Raw genomic sequence first — 17,264 nt, 5'->3', positions numbered from 1 at the left:
GCAGAAAACAAATGAAAAAAAAAAGAGAGAGAAAGAAGAAGAAAACACTTCTACATGTGGGCCACATTACCAAGAAAACTGCCTACATTTTGCATGGCATGGGATTTTGCAAGTTCACGCAGAGAGAATAATTGATGGAAACCATTTGTGTATGCACTTCAGGAGAGCTGGGCCCCAGGCACCCGTACGGGGGACCTCGCTGGGCAAGAGTCATTGCTTACCTTAAAAGCAAGAAGCCCAGTGCCTCATAATGTTCATGATTCTGAAAGTGACATGATTCTGGTAGTGACATGGGGAACTGACACAGTCAGCTAATCTGAGGCTTCTCTAAGAAAGTGTGCCACCACCAAGTCACTGGATTTCCTTTATTTTTACCTTGATCTGGAGTGTGGCCTGGGGCATCCAGACCACTGAGGGATCGCCTACTCTACCCAGCCTCCTGCCTACCTTCCACCTCTTCCTGGTAGGACAGTGTGAGGCTGGAACGGGCTGCCTTGGGAAGTTTTCTGCACCAGGACAGGCACACGGACAGGCAGATGGACAGTCAGGGAGGTTTTACAGGAAAGTGAAGGGAACCTATAAGTTCCTTTCCTGTCCACTGCATCATTGATTTAGGAATCTGTCTTCTGATTTTTGCTTCCTTGACCTTGGGTCACCTCCTCTTCCTGGTTGTCTGGGAGCTGTGGCATGCAGGCGGCCATGTGGTGTGGTGGTGGAGGTGGCAACCCTCCTCTCATAATGCCGGCAGAGTGACCCCTACCAGGTAAGATTTGGGAATGCTCTTGAAGATGGATACACATGTCCCTGGGAACCAAGATTTTCTTTCACTTTTTGGAAACACATCTACTTGCCTGCTAGTCTCACATATGGTTTAGACTAAATTAGAAGAAATTGTAAATCACTGCACTATGATTTAATTTGGAAATGATTATCATGACCTCTTTGGCTTACCTAAAAACTTGTCTCCCTTGTCTCCCAGAAGCAGGATAGTCTTGGCAAACGGTTTCTCAAACACAGCGCTAATTGTACTAACCCTGACTGAAAGGCAGGGGACCCCAGCTTCTCTTCTAGTAGATTCCCAGTAGCCCATGTCTTCTCTTGTTATTATTTGGCTTCTATTTTTATGTGAGAGATTTGGGCTGAGTCACCCGAACCTTCTTGGGTTGGTCTCTCTGTGGCCAGGGGCATGTGCGACAGGAGAATATTCTGAAATATTAATGTCTGAGCTTTCTTTCTTCCCCTTTCTTCTCAAGGCTTTTCCTCTAGTCAATCATGGATACCTACTTTGCCTCTGGGGAGATGTGCGATTGCTTCATGGGAATGGAAATAGCAAGAAGCAATCAGAGTGTGTCCTTTAAAAAAAAACAAAACAAAACTCCCCAAATCAAAAGGGAAAGCCTCAGGGTACCAGGGCAAAGAGTTATTTTTTTTCTATCATAGAAATAGATTTGGAAAAATAGAACTATTTTGTCCTTCTCTGTGAGTGAGGATAACTTGATGGAGGAACAGAGAAGGAAGTGGTGGGGGATAGCCAGGGAGGAAGTCCACAATGGCCATGGACAGGATTTGGGGACACTCTTTGGGGGAAAATAGGCCAGAGTAGTGGCATTTGAGGGCATCCTGCAGCGTATGTGGGAGCAAAGTATGATTATTTTTGTCTGGAATAGTTTTATACAATAAAGAATTTCTCCCACGTTGATTGTATCACTGATCTATTACTCTGTAACAAATTAGCAAAAATCTAATGACTTAAGACAACCATTGAGTCCCTTAAAATCTCCCACAGTTTCTATGAGTCAGGGATCCAAACAGCTCTTAACAGTGACGGCCTTTTTCTGCTCTGTGATACCTTATGAGATGGAGTATTCAAAAATCGGAGCCTGAATTGTGTTCTCCCAGAATATTTGCTGACAGATTTTAGTTACACACACAGAAGAGTCACCAGGTGTGATGATGGATATGCTAATTTCTTGTCTCTAGTAACCATGTTCCTGTGTGTAAGTATGTCAAGACTATGTTGTACACCTTAAATATTTATGATAAACAGTGGGTGCTGAAATCCTCCTAAGGCTCATTTGCCCTCACGCTTGGTAGTAGACGCCGACTGACAGCTGTGGGCCTGGAGCAGGTGCATGGGACTTCTGCACAATACCTGGACTTGTTCACAGTGTGAAGGTTGGGTTCCACAGGCACACACCTATATAGATAAAGTGTGACAGAAAAATAAAGGAAGAACTCACACTGACTTCTATGGGCCAGCCTTCAAGTCCAGCAGCATCGTGTCTGCTGTTCTACCAGGTAAGGCAGTTAAAAAGTTCCACCCAGGTTCAAGGGGAAGGAACACAGACCCTGTGTTTTGGTGGAAGAATACCAGTGCCACAGGGTTAAGGTGTCCAGAGTGGGATCTATATTAGTATAATCTTCTGCCACAGTGGACTGGAACATCCAGGTTACAATAGAGAACGTGATGGATTCTAACAGCACAGTTTCCAAAGAAAGACAATCAAGAACTGAACCCTGTTCAATATTTTATAATAAACTTCTTTGGGAAAAGTGACATTCTCCTGAAATAAAGAGAGAGGATTTCATCAAAATTGACTTTCAATTTCTTAGATGCGTAATTAATTTGTCTTGGAATGTAATAGAGATATTGCACATGGTCATGATTTATATCTACCAATTTTATCTCAAGATGGCTTGTCATATTTTTCTACTTTCCCTGTTTTTCTCATTTGAAATAATACTTCTTGATATTTGAAACGGGAAGATACAAACTTTTAAACAAAGTTCTTTGACTATAAAGCAGATTTTATTTTTTTATGTCTTCGATTATAATGTCTATGCGATGAATACACAAATGATTGAACAGAAGTATACGGAAGTTATCTAGAGAGAAGAAAAGTAATTATTTCTTTTTAAAAATTTTCTGTTGAGTTGCTTTAGCTCATGACCCCTAAGGGCTTAACCAGTGTGGCTGTGTGTTTCATCACTATAAGAATTCAAGATGTGAGGCCTTCCGGAGTATTGTGATCAGGATCTGAATCCCCTTCTCTGAGGGCCCCTGACCTTTGCTTTCTTAGTGTGCTGGCTTCCAGTTCACCCAGGAGCTGGAACTCTGCTGTGGTGCTAGAGGCCTGCTCTGTTCTGGTGTTTCCTTCTTAGGAATGAGAAAACCTTCCCAGGACATCTCCTCTCCCCCATGGCTCCTGGGGTAGACCTGGGTGGCAGGCCCATCCGAATGACTATTGGTAAAAGAATCAGACTGTCTTGGTGAGTTTCCATCTAAGCTTTGACTCTAAGGGCTGGGAAAGAGTCCCGCTTTCTAAAGAAGGAGTCTGTAAACTATAGTTGTGGGTCAAACCCAGCCCTCAGTTTTTTTTTTTTTTTTGTAAAAGTATTTTATGGGTCATAACCATGTCCATTTGTTTGCATATCGTCTAAGGCCCCTTTGCACTCCACTCGAGGAGTTGAGTAGCTTCCACAGAGATCAGGACACCTGCAAAGCTGAAATTATTACTCTCTGTCCCTTTATAAAAAAGTTTGCTGACTCTTAAATCAAAGAATGAAACTGAGGCTCTGTTAACCAGGAAAAAAACAAAAGGAGGAAAATGTGGTAAAGGCAACTGTGACTACCAAGGGTCCCATTTGATTTTCTAAAATAGCAGTGTATGCCAGTTCCTACAAACCTTACCGAAATCTCACAAACCTTACAAAATTTTATACTGTGACATTTTATGTTGCCATTTATACCGGTTGGGTTGTCCTATTAGTGACAAAGGGTATGATGTATGATGTATGATGACATCATTCTGTGATCATCCTTTGTCACAGGCTCAAGATTGAACCTTCCCCTTGCTGTACAGAACAGCCACTAGGCCCTGTTGACCTCTGACCCTATTGGTAACCACACTATCTTACTATTCAATATTCAGACAAAATTCATGGAAAGAATCAACTAGGGGGAAACTTTACAAAGGACTCATTCTATTTAAATATTAATGTGGTCTTTATGTCTACTGAAGTCAGTTTGAATGTAAGAGACCAATACAGATGAATCCTAATCCTTTTCCTGAGAAGGAGAGCCAGGGTGCCCTGGGGTGCCTGGTGCCCTAAGCAGGTAGGTATACAGGTGGAGGGGTAGCAATTTAGCCCTCTGTTCCAACCTGGACTTTATAGAATAGAGAATGTGAAGCCCACCTCTATGTAAGGATGAACTGGTTATAAGGAAGCTAGAATATCTACTTTCCAGGTAACATTGGCTAGGACATGTTGGTCTAAAAGTTTAATTGAGAGAAATAATGTAAGTTGAGGGCTCTGGGAGACTCACAGTCTTGTTACATCTTCCCCTCAGACCCAGATATTTCAAAGTGCTTACTTCACTAGAGCTTGATCATCTGAGGACTACATGACTCATATCATATTATTCAGACTCTTTCTTAGAGTTATTTCCAGAGAAGTCTCTGGCATTCTACCCTCATTTGGTACTGAGAAGTGCTGCTTACCTGAACCACAGAGCTGTTGTAGAAGACGAAGTCAGCTCTACCCTCTGAGAGCTGTGTGACCTTCTGTACCATGAAGCTGTCCCTCTCCGGAATACCTGGACTGTTTCTTAACTTGTGGTTGGTGATAATTTTTTACAATATCCTGTTTTTAAATATAACTACATATGGCCCTCAGGTAAAACACGTCAGAGTGACATGGAGCCTCTACGGAGCAGGGACAGGGGCTGACATGAAACCCCAAGCAGGGGCTAGCTGCCCAACATGCATAGAAGCCAATACTTTAGCACCAGGTATTTGCATGACGTAATTTGGTCAATTGCATTCCCAGTACCTCCCCTTTCACTGTGCATGTCCATCCTGGATAAGCCCGTTTCAGTCCTTGAGTGAATTCTGGGGGCACCTCCTGAAAATCAAGCACAACACTTTGTTATTGAAGGAATTTATGTCTGGGTGTGTCCAGGCCTTAGAGGATTTCGGATGCACCCATTTCCCCTTTCCTTGGAGCCAAGACAGCTTTGGGAGAAACACAGGTTTTGCTGAATAAGATGGAATCCACCTACAAACCTACTGTGTTCCCACCTGGGTTTACTCATCAAAGAGCCCAGGTTCAGATTTATGGTCCAGCTTCAAATGGTCTAACTTTGCTTGACCTAATGATTCAACCCTCACATTTCTTTTCTCTGAATTCGGTACCTTTAGCAGCAACAGCAACATAATCGTATTTAAAAATTATTTTTATAAAATGCTTCAAATTCTTTTTTAGAAAAGATAAGGTTTAATTTACTATTTAATAATATTTCTAGGATTGTGAAAAGAAATTTCACCAAGGATCTATAGCAAGCTCATTATATAAATGTTTTATACAGCATAATAAGCCTTCTGTCAGATTCTCCCCACAGTGTTCTAAACCACAAGCAAATACACATTAGCACCTATATTTTAAAAGTGTTTTTTGACCTCCCTCTCACCTGAAGGCACAGCTGATAACAAGTGAGAATTGCAGGTGGAGGCCTCACCTTATAAAAGTTGTTCTCATTTCTTGCATGGATTTTCTTTTCCTCTGAAGATTCAAAAATTGTATCCGATCTGGGTTCCTGCATTTCCATGAAGGTAGCTGAAGTCCTAGCTGGTAGCGTGCTCCATCTCTTCCTCTGGTGGCTTTCATGGCAGTGGAATGGCAGGCCTTTCAAGGGGCTTGCTTGAAAACTCTCTGGGATTTTGTTCCTGCACTTATAAAGACTCAGCTTTTGTGAAAGCATTCAGAACTCGTACCATGCAAACCACCAGAGTCTTTGACACCTTTCTATGTAGTATTTCTATAATGTGGCTACATCTGTAAAAACCCAGGTCTCTTTGGAATCAGTGGGAAATATGTAATGTTTTAAAACTTTTTCTTTTCTTTTGTAGAAAAATAATGTAAAGACATCTTAGCAAATTCTGCTGTCTCTGGCATAGGCAGTGGGGGAGGTTTGAGCATCCCTGAGTGACCGCTGGAGTAGAAATAAAGTATGTGGGGGTGCAGGTGTATTTCACTAGCATCCTTACCTCCTCTCAGGCCCCCTCCTTACCTCACAATCGGCATTCCAGTATAGGTCTGGGAATGGTTCCATGTGTGACTGGGATTGCCACCCCCTTCCACTATTGGTTCCAGTGACTTAAAACACTTCTGGGTATGTAACTAAAATGTTGAAAATAGGCTCTTCATTCTAGATTTGCTAGTCTCTCTAATTGAACAGCTGCATTCAAAGAGTGACGTTTAATAGATAGATTGAACCTGGGCAGATAGATAATGTGAAAGATAATAGAATTTTGATCACTTTCATTTCCACCCACTCCCAGAATAGCTACATTCTCTGAATAAAAAATAGTGGGGGGATTAGCTAGTTCAGTAGGGCCAGTGATAACCCAGAAAATGTATAAAGTACAAGGTCCAGGAATATTAAAGAAAAAGAACATATGAGAAACAGGCAAAGGAACCAAGCATTTTACCCAGAGCTGAGAAAAAGGACATGTATATATGTGGAGTGTGTGTGTATGCGCACGTATGAGTGAGGTGATGGGGAGAGGAGTTTTGATCAATATCGTGTGGAAGAATCAGAAAAGATCTTAGACTCAAACTGTATTTGTGGTTTAAGAGGTTCCAATTGTGGCTTAAGAGGTTGCAATACATTACAAGAAGTTTTCTTTAGCAATTATTTGGTAACACCTGGGAAAGGCATCATTTCCAGTCGCTGAATTTACAGTGGCTGAGGGGTTTCCAGTCATTGTTGTGTGGAAGCCTTCTTAAGTTGTGTGGAAGGTGTCTTGTATACAGGTTGATGTTGAGAATGTGAACTAAAATTCTCCCCGACGCTGAGATTTCGTAATTCTCTAGTTTTGGTTCAGAGTGATATTTTTGTTCCTGATATCCCTAGCTACAGTTATGTAGATTCCAAAATAGAAGGAACTGTGATGTTCTCCCCAGTGTTCTTAGCTATTGCTGTGGGATTATGTCTTCTTTGACTTCTTGCTGATGATAGGGGTTTCAGACAAAGAGAAGCTCCTCCTTCTCCACAAAGAACGGAACACTGCTACTTGTGGTGCCTCTTTCGAGATGATGGGTCGGAGAGTTCTTCCTGTGCCCCATTCTGGCCTTTGCCAATATCTTCTCGCCGCAGGGTAGAGCAGCTTTCATGGTTCTGTAGAGAATTAACCGCTTTCCTCAGCACTTAGGGTCCTTCTGCTTGAATGACGCAGGGGTAGAGAGAGTGGGATCCAACACATCCTAAGAGTACAGGTTATAGAATGGTGGAACACTTCCTCCCTTCTCTCTCCATGTATTGAGACACACATGGCTGGCACTCTGCTGGTTTCTTGAGGGATACGAGCTGAAACGTTTGCTCCAGGAATCTGTTTTATTAATTAGGACATCTGACCTTATGTATCAGACGGAGTCCAAATGGGCCACTCAAACCAGGACGACTCAAGGGAGCTTTCATAGGTACAGTTTGCAGAAGTGTGGGAAGGGAGTAAAGAAAGTTCCAGGGAAGCACAAGGGACAGGTCCCTGGGCCTCCTACCACCTGGGGGTCTGAAGGGACGGGAGGCAATCTCTGGCACCTGGCAGGGAGGGTTCGTGTAGGGTCAGCTGTTTGGGGGTGTGTTGACTGTAAGGTAAATATTAGAGCAAATCTGAGGCAATTTAGCAGGGAACCAGGAGATCATGGTAGATCTGATCTGATCTCTCTCTCTCTCTCTCTCTCTCTCTCTCTCTCTGAAGCTACATGTTGCCTTTCCCACGTGGTATCCCTCAGCGGTTTCCTCTAGTATCTCATAGGCCCAGACTCCTGGGGCAGAGGCCCTGAAGAAGCGGGGTGGCTGCAGGACCCAGCTCTCCTGTCTGGCAGTAGGGGCGAATCTTGGAGAGCCCTTGATTGTGTCTCCTGCTCTTCTTCTGAGATGCCAGGATCAGACTATCTTGGGAAGAAGAAAACCTTTCTGTCCCTTGTCCTTCTCTCACCAAGGGTCTCCTTCCCATCCCAGAGCTGCAGTGGCCCTTCCTTTCCTTTCTGATAGGCGGTGTGACGGTGTCACGGGGGTAAAGTAGAAGGCCCTCCCTGAGCTTCCCCTGGCACTGAGAATGCACAACGTCAGGGGCAGGACCCAGAGCCACCCTGAAATTCTCAGGGGGACCGACTACCATGACATTGCACTCAGCAGACAGACCCGGGGACTGTGCTGGAGAACGTGGGGCCATTTCTGCAGCTTCAGGGCTGCTCTGCCTCTGGCAGAAGGTCAGCCTCTCAGGACTGCCCTTGGCTTCCCTTCTGGTTAGGGAACAAACATCTTAGAGAGGTGACATCACGACCTGTGTTCGACATCTGCCTCTTCCTCACATCTCGCCAAGGAGAAATCAAGACTGTTCAACTCGGCAAACCCAGGGCAAGAATCTGGGCTTTACTATCCTCAAAATGTCATGCTGAAAGCCACAGAAGGGTTTTCAAATAGACATCGATAGCGTAGTTTTTGTAGATCTAACAGAAAATCATAACTTATCTAAAAAACTGGATGGGAGCTGTTTAATAAACAAAAGGAAAGGCAGCAGGCTGGGAAAGATATCAGAGAAAAACACAAGGCAGGTGTCGTGGCGGCGGGGTACCACTCTTCCCGTTTTCTGTCGACCTTAGAGCAATGAGAGGCCAGTGTTCTGAGGATGCCTGCTATTCTCTGGTCTGGGTAGACTTGGAGGAGGTAAGAGTCATTGGTGTGCGTTCAGGTATAGATCATTGGTACAAAATTGGAAGTTGGAAGATGTTGTATGTTGTAACATAATACAGATAACATAATCATTCATGATTTTGTATTAAAAAAATTTAAATAGGTCCCTGGCAAACTATTTTTCTATTTGTTAACCTAGTTAGTTCTGAGGTTGGCAAATGTTTTGGGTAAAGGTCCAGATTGTAAACGTTTTAGGTTTTGCAGTCCAGGTGGTCTGGCCAAGCTTCTCAGCTGTCATTGTGTCTGAGTCACCACACAGTGCCTAGTGCAAGGACAGAGCTAGGTTCCCTTTCAACTTTATTTATAAAAACAGGAAATGGCTGAAATGGGTCTGCAGGCTGTAATTTGTGGACCCTTGACCTAGATATCAAAACTCTTTTTGTCTACCATTTCCGATTTTATATTCTAATGACCTCAGCAAAGCTAGGCAAAATGCAGAAGCTGAATCCTTCTTTGCTCAGTTTTAGAGATACTCAATAACTTGGTAAAAATGTCTGGATTTTTACTGTTCCATTTTAAAATCTTAGGAACAAGAAGCTTTCAGGTCAACTTGTTAAAATGGAGTCACATTTAGTAAAAACAGAGTATTAGGAACTCTTCACGTCCCCCGCAGTGACCACCAGGAGAGGATGACTCCAGGCAGACGCTGTCACCTTGACAAATGCCCTGGAGCTTCTGATGGTTTTGTGTTTCAAAACGAAACATGTTCTTCCCTAATAATTTCTTGATGTGATCCATCGGTTCAGCACAGAGAGGCATGCGTTTCTTATTGGGGGCGAATCCATCCATGACTAAGAAGCTACACTAAACAGGAATAGGGGGAAATTTCCTCTAATTTGAGAAGAATGGATTTTGTCTATCACAAATGGGATATAAACTGTGATTTTTCTTCAGTGGCTGAGTCCCTTTGTCTCTCTCTCGCCTTTGTCAGGCACTGTAGCCCAAAACACGACCAGGAACACCCTTGTGTGTGAGCAGGCTGAGCTTATTACTCGTTGCAGTATGAGAGAGCACATGTCATGGTGCCTGGACGGCTCAAGATGGCCTTTGAGTTCTCCTCAGTCTGACTGAACTCCAGCTGCAATTCTTCCTGGCTTTAGGCACCTGACCTCTTGGAGAGTCGACTTCAGAAAACTTGCAGTTGTAAATTCTTTCTCTCCCCCATTGAGGAGGAAATCTTCTGATAGTTCTTCTGATAGTCCCTGATAGCTCCATAACCCAGAGACACCTTGCTCAAGAGCATATGAGACATTTCTTAGGAAAGGAATCCTCAGGAGGACAGAGGGCCCTTGCCCCCAGTCTCTGTGGCAAGGTAGAAGGCAAACTTCAATAAGCACCAACTAGCAGACACAATGGCCCAATCATGTGGCCAGTGTCTCTCCAGAGTCCTTTGGTGGTTTCCCGTGAGCTCACCCAGCACTCACTTGCCTCTGTTTCTGCATATTGAGTTCCCTCTCTCTCTTTGTGGGATGGTCTTGAATAATTTCTTCCTTGTCTGTTTAACTCCATCCGGTATAACCAGCAACTATGAGTTATGTCATTCGGGGCTGGTAGAATATAGGATTTTAGTTTGGCTGGTACATTTTTTTTTTGTGTGTGGGGGGGTGTTGTTCTAAGAAGCTGTGAGCTTACCCCGTGAGGAAGCAGACGTATTCCATGAGCCACTCCGTCAACCTTACTTATAGGAAATGTGGGGGCAGAACTATAATCCGTAGAGAAGTAGCAGTCACTCATTTAATGAGGGAGGGAACATTTTGTGTTTTGTAAGTTACATAGTGAACTTGCTTTTATCTTCCATTGTCATGGTCTTAGTGACCTTGTGTGAGTTGATGTTCTGTGAAACCACTTAAGTGCAAGCAGAAGAACAAAACGACCTGACTGAGCAAATCGGCTCACAGTGGCCGTGAGACCTACCTGGGAGGGCAGACTGGCTCTCACAGCTGGGGACGGCTTCTCTCCTTATCACCTTGTTACATAAAAAGGGAGATGTCGCTGCTGGAAATGTAAACTTTAAAGATCTAGGACAAAATAATGGTTTTGGAATTCATACTTTCAGCAGTTCAGAAGGGTCCGTTCAGACATACAAACACATACTCTCTGTGTCTCTGATTCTCATAAGAACAGTGTCTGATTATCCGGGATCTTGATAAAGTAGGAGGAAGCTTTCCCTTAAGTCCTGGTGTGAATGGAACACCCACAAGGAGTCGTAAGCTCCGGACTGTTCTATCTGCGCTCAGTTCATATACTGGGGATCAGTGTTCTTGGATGTTGATAGTAGTAAGGTTAGGATTTATTTTATCTTGGAATGAAGTTCTCATGATAAATACCTCACAAATTCATTGCTTTTGGTAAGTTGAACAATCTCTTATCAACAGGGTCTTTGCCAGAGATGGGATGAAACTCTTCCTGGTTGAATGACGTTCCAGGAACCAAACCACTGGTTCCTCAATTGGACCTTTAAGGCCTGTTCTTGCTTGGTTGAAGTGACAGTGCGTGTGGCTGACTTCTGCAGGTCCACCTTGGTCTGGATGGAATATTCTCAGTCCGTTGGATCTTCAGTTCATTGCGTAACAAACAGGGTGCTCCTTTATTCATCCACTTATTCTTCCAAACAATCACTGAACACTTTCTACACAGCAGGAGGCATCCTAGATGGTGGATACACAAAAGTTAAATAGAAGAGACTCTCATGGATCCTAGCATTCATGGAGAGACAGACAACAGAAAAACACACCATTAAATAACATGGCGTGAGATATAGATAAAGACAACAGAATTAGGTTGGAAATGAGCCCAGGAAAGAGGTGTACAGAATTGTCTCCGAGGAGCTGAATTTACACTGAGACCTTAAAGGAGGGAAAGCATCAGTCATATAAAGGTTGAGATGAAGAGCGAATTCCTTCCTTGCCCTTTCCGCAGTTGATCCAGCACAGATTTAATTAGTAGCCTGTTACCATTGTTTTATTTATCCATCATTTGCTTGCTCTGCTGAATCTGCAACCTGATTAAATTTTGTTCCTTTCCATTACATTTACACTTACATTTTTATCACACAGTTAGTGTGACAGCTTGACCCATCATGTCTCACAGATACATGCTGCCTTTAAGTGGTGGAGCACGACCTTCCCCTATCTTGCTTGTGGTATTCACTTGGTATTTCCGTGGTGGGAAGGACAGATTTTTTTTCTTCATCCAAGTTTCTGATGGTGAGAAGTACCAGCCTGTATTTGTAGGTTTGATATATAGGTTAAGATCCAACAGCTTATCCCAGTTTTATATAGATCAATACCCCAGGAAAAGACCCTGGTACCTGGTCAGTTTAAATCTTGTTGTCATTTCCCTTGTCCTGTTGACATGTTTAGGAGCTGTCTATCGATGCAGGAGTGCAGCACACACACATCCACACCACACACACCTTCCTCTCCTTCCTCATTATCCCCTCGAATGATTTCCTCTTCTGTACTACAGACTTGTGGCAGTGACATGCCCATCTTTCATTTTCCTCTGATTCTAAATCTCCACATCAGGATTCTGCCTCCCTTTCCTCTCGGACATCTACTCGGTCACAGAGTTTGTTTGCTCAGTCTGTTTTGCTTTCTCCCTTGTAGCCTGGCATTTTTCTACCGGGAGCACCTATTGTTCCAGGTCTGTGCTAACCCAAGAGCCACTGGCTACATGTGTCTATTAAAATTCAATAACGTTAATTGAAATTAAAAATTCAGTTCCTTGGTTGCTTTAGCCAGGTTTCCAGGACTTTGAAGTGTTCTGTCATCCCAGAAACTCCTATTGGGCAATGCTTTCCCAGGCTGTTACCACCGTCTCCCAGCCTCCAGAACTGTGTGGGTTCTCAAGCAAAGCCTAACATCATCCGCTATTTCTTGCTGTCAGAGTTAATCTTCTCAAAGAACTGTTCTAGATATTTGCTCCCTTGATCAAAAACCTTCAATGGCTTTCTCATTAACTTCAGAATTAAATTCAAGCTTTTGGTCTTGATACTCATAAAAATACTGTAAGAACTAATCTCTTTTTCTACTCATACAATTAGCAAACTTTTTTTTTTTTTCCTTTATTGATGATACTCAGTTCTGGCAAAGGGAACAGGAGGACTCGTTCTATCCTGTGCTGGTGATAAATTGACATTATTCCAGAAACAAGTATAGGAGGTAGCAAAGTACTTAAAATCAGTACCTCATGTAGTTGACTGATTTCATTTCCAGTCATATCATTTTTAAAATCCAGTTAGATTTAAAATCCTAACATCATCAATAGGATGATGTTCATCACAGCTCAATATTTGGGAAAAATCAGAAATACTCTAAATGCTCAACCCATAGGAAAATGTTTAAGTCATTCAGGCTGCACCTATACCAGTGAGTCTCTGCTTTAAGATCTTGATACCACAAAATATTTTACAGTGTTCTTTCTTTCCACCCCCCATTCTTCCATCACTTCTTTATGTACATCAAGTACTTCACACATATCCTCCATGTTTTGTGTAAGCTGTTCTGTTGCTGGTAATGCTTTCTCTCTCCAGGCCACCACATGCCTGCTGACACTTTGAAAATGGGGCAGATCCCATCCCTCCTCTTGGACTCCACCAGACGTGACAGTTCTTCTCTCTATACTCCATGGCCCTCAGGCAGCGTTTATCATACATGGTTGCAATCCAGTATTATGCCTTTATATTTCCCAATTACAAAATAAACAATCTCAAAGGCTGAAAACAGTCTTTGCTTTTTAAATTTATCATTGTGCATTTAGCATGTGACATGGCACCTGGCCCATTTTAGTATTAATGTTTCTGAATAAATGAATGCAGGAATAATACTAAAGGTAGCTGTACTCATTAGTGCTTGGAGGATTCAGTGAACACTGTCAGATCTTCCTTTTCTTTCTTCTTCTTCTTCTTCTTTTTTTTAAAATGATAGAGTTGGGGAAATCGATGTGGGCAAAGAGGAGATAACCACAGAAATGAACTACAGGAATGCCAAAGGTTTAATTTTGTGTTATTGTTAGTGCTAATCCTCTTCAGGCTGTGTAAACTTTGCTCAGTTAAGCAAATACTCCAGAAGACAAAGATTTCATATTTACTAGGAAATTCACAGTTGCAAGTGCCTGTGTGTTTTCAGTGTCCTCAGGAACCTCAGCAAATAACTAACAGATTTGCATTTTCTTTCCACCTAGAGCGAAAGGTCTCTAGGTCCCTTACTGAACAATGACATTAAATAAATACTTAGAAAACAGGACCAGAGTTGGTAGAAGGGATTTGAGTTGATCTTTGATTTTGGAATAGATTACTCACAAATGCTGTAGCTCTGTAAGGAGAACAGAATTAAAATTACATTTATAATTATATTTGTACTCACTCCATAGGCACTGTTAACTTAAGGTTTTAAAAATCGTGAGTTTTATATATCAGGCAGGTCAGGTAATTTTGAAACAAATATTCAATTCAAAGTCAAGCAAACTCATGTAGTTGGGAAAAAGTGGCTCCTGGTAGGTCTCCACTGGTATCTTAAAAAATCATATTAAAAAATTCACGCACAGCGTTTCACCACCAAATCCCCCAATTTTATGGCATATGTCTAGGTTTTGGGAACTAAATTCATCAAGCTTATCTAATTTTTGATGCTCCATAAATAAATAATAAAAGGGGAGTCAATACATCTAAATCACCTCTCCACATATTTATTTATATAAACTTATATTTTCAGGAATTTACATAATAATTTATATGGAGAAATGCTCTGCAGGGATTTCTGTCATCAATACTTGTCAGAGCATTTTGACTTTACCCAAATTTATGAATTTTGCTTTACATATAGTAAAAAAGAAGACAGAAAGATGGTGATTTCCCGAAAATGACGGATCAAGATGCTGGAAACTGGAGTGGAAAAAAAATTCTTGGTTTCCACTTGAAAAAGAGGAGATTTGAATATCAGTGTTTTTTGCAGCCAAGAGGAGCACTGTCAGTGAGAAGTGTGTGCGGGAGCCAGTTGCTCTGGTCCTGGGCCCACAAGGCCAAGGGAAGGGTGGTCTGACTTGCTTGGTGACCTTGGCCCGTGCTCACCAACTTCTGATGTTCAGTGAGTTGTTAGTTGTTTAATGGTCTTACATGTATTTTTTTTTTTTTTTTCTGGTGAGATGTGAATGCAACTTTTGAGTGGTTTTACTTCTTAAAATAGGGCTACCCAGTTGTGGAGTGTCCTGGCCATGTGGTCTCTGTTCCCAAGTAATGGTGACTGGTCACACAGGGTGGCCACAAATCTGAGGGAGGAAGCAGAACTCTTGGCTGGATTCTTAAAAGCCAGGCAAAGAGGTAGCTCCAGGGACAGAAGGAGTGAGAATGTCACAGCAGGTCCCAACAGACGCCTGTCACGATGACCCAGGAAGAACGGGGGGCTTTTGAGGGACCCTGCAAATAGGAGCACAAGGCCCAGTGGTTGTTCTTCTGGAAAATGGTCCAATGTGGGGAGAACTGCTTCACTGTTCCCTTTGAGCAGATTCGACAACCGTAAGGACCACAGCGCGTTTCCTCCCAGAGGCACAGCGAGTCTCTGGGGGAGACCACTGGGCTCTTTGGACAGTTCTTAGAGCATTTCAGAATTTTCTAGTGAATTTGTGTTATACAGTCTTGGCCCACTTTAGAAAATAATACAGTATATTTTTTGCCTCTAAATACATTTGATTTTTCATTACATTTTCTTGGCCTGGATCCTGGAACTAGGTGACAATTTACCTCAGCAAGAGTCCTCTGTTTCCTTTTATGCATTGCTTCTTTGGAAAGAGGAGAAATCATTTTGCTGACAAAGTGATTTCTAAACCTCATCTCAACTGCTTTCACTGAGGTAACCGGGTTATTCTCTTCTCCTGAAATCCCCACGACTTGCTCTTGGTACTGAATCATTTCCTTTATACCCTCATCTGGCCTGCCTTGTTTATGTCATCAGCATTATCTCCTGATGATCTGTTCATTTTCTTCCATCCAGAAACAAGCCTCTTCCCCTAAGTCTCTTCATCTGGTGCCTTCAACGTACACTAAATGTCCTTAATCTTTATATATCTAAAGAGAGTGATTGTCCTCTCTTAATAGATACAAACCACCTCCTGAGAAGTCTAGTTTCATTAGTTAAGGCAGGTGATGAGCCCTCGTTTAATCAACTATGGCTCACCACCTTGATCAATTTCTCAGTATGACTGTGCTTAGCTCCAGGAAATATTTTCACTACAGTTTCTTAGACTTCTTCTTCTTCTTCTTCTTTCCCCCACCCTAATCTGGGAAGGAAAAAATGCTGGAGATTTTCAGTTTTGAGTGTAAACTCAGTACTGTAGGTGGAAGAGTGAAAGAGAGGGGCATATGGCTACACATTCTTACACTGTCTGGTGCAGAGAAGCCAGTTGCTATGGTCCTGGGAACAAAATGATACTTGGATTCAGTGTTGACTGGGGTAAGGAAAGCAGGGTCATTGAAGGAGTTCTAGAATGATCCCTATCTCCTTGAAATCTAAGATTTCTTCATGGAGTGGGTTGGAAATACCCCACCTCTATGAATATTCTCCTTCCTTTATGACCATTTAATTCTTTTTTAATTCTACTATTTTCCATGGTGGACTGTGGTATTGGTCAGTAGTGACACACATTTATCTAACTCTTCCGTGGCTGAGCATTGGGCCTGGTGTGTGGCTGGGGCCACACAAGAGGAGTGTCTAGAAGGCAGACAAGGCTTTCACACTACAATGCTTTTGCTCCCCAGCTGATCCTGATATATGATTCAAAGCCTCTTATTCTTATGATTGCCAATTGAGCATTTTTGCCACCATAACTTTGATTTTGATATGTGCCTGGATTCAAAAAGGCAGATTGTTGGGAAAAAAAAAAAAAACCCACTATTTTTGCACTTTTCTTCTACAGAGAAAGATGCCTTTGGAGCCATTGAAAGTGGGATGTAGCTGTTTTCCTGCTCATCAATAGAGAAGTCTGCTGAATTTATCAGGTCATCATGGATACATGTAAGGTGAAGGATGTCAGTTCCCTGCTCAAAACCTTCTGCTGGCTTCCTGTCATACACTGAATGAAGCTGAGTCTTCACCACAGGGTTTAAGACCCAACACATCATGTCCCTGACTTGGCTTCTTCCATCTCATTTCTGACCATACAACCTTCAACATCCCTCTGGCTCCACTGACCCAGCTGCTCTTTCTGGAGTGCATCCCACATGGTCCTGTCTCAGAACCTTTCTACCTACTGTCCTTTCTGCTTGGAGCACTTTTCTTCCAGATGTTCTCCTCATGTCTCTAGTCAACTCCCACCATAGTCTTTAGCATCAGCTGAAGTTATAGTCTATAAACTACCAGATCAGGGACTTTGCCCAATCCATACTGTCATGTTCCTCAAAGCCAGGAGCAATGTGTGGCTCCTAGGAATCAGTCAATAAATATTGATGCATTTTGCTGTTGTTAATGTGCCGATATCATCACCATATTGTGATAATAGATTTCTTTACCTC

The sequence above is a fragment of the Callospermophilus lateralis genome, chromosome 8 (assembly GCF_048772815.1).
Source record: "Callospermophilus lateralis isolate mCalLat2 chromosome 8, mCalLat2.hap1, whole genome shotgun sequence".
In the NCBI taxonomy this organism is placed as follows: Eukaryota; Metazoa; Chordata; class Mammalia; order Rodentia; family Sciuridae; genus Callospermophilus; species Callospermophilus lateralis.
This window is presented reverse-complemented; position numbering follows the sequence as displayed.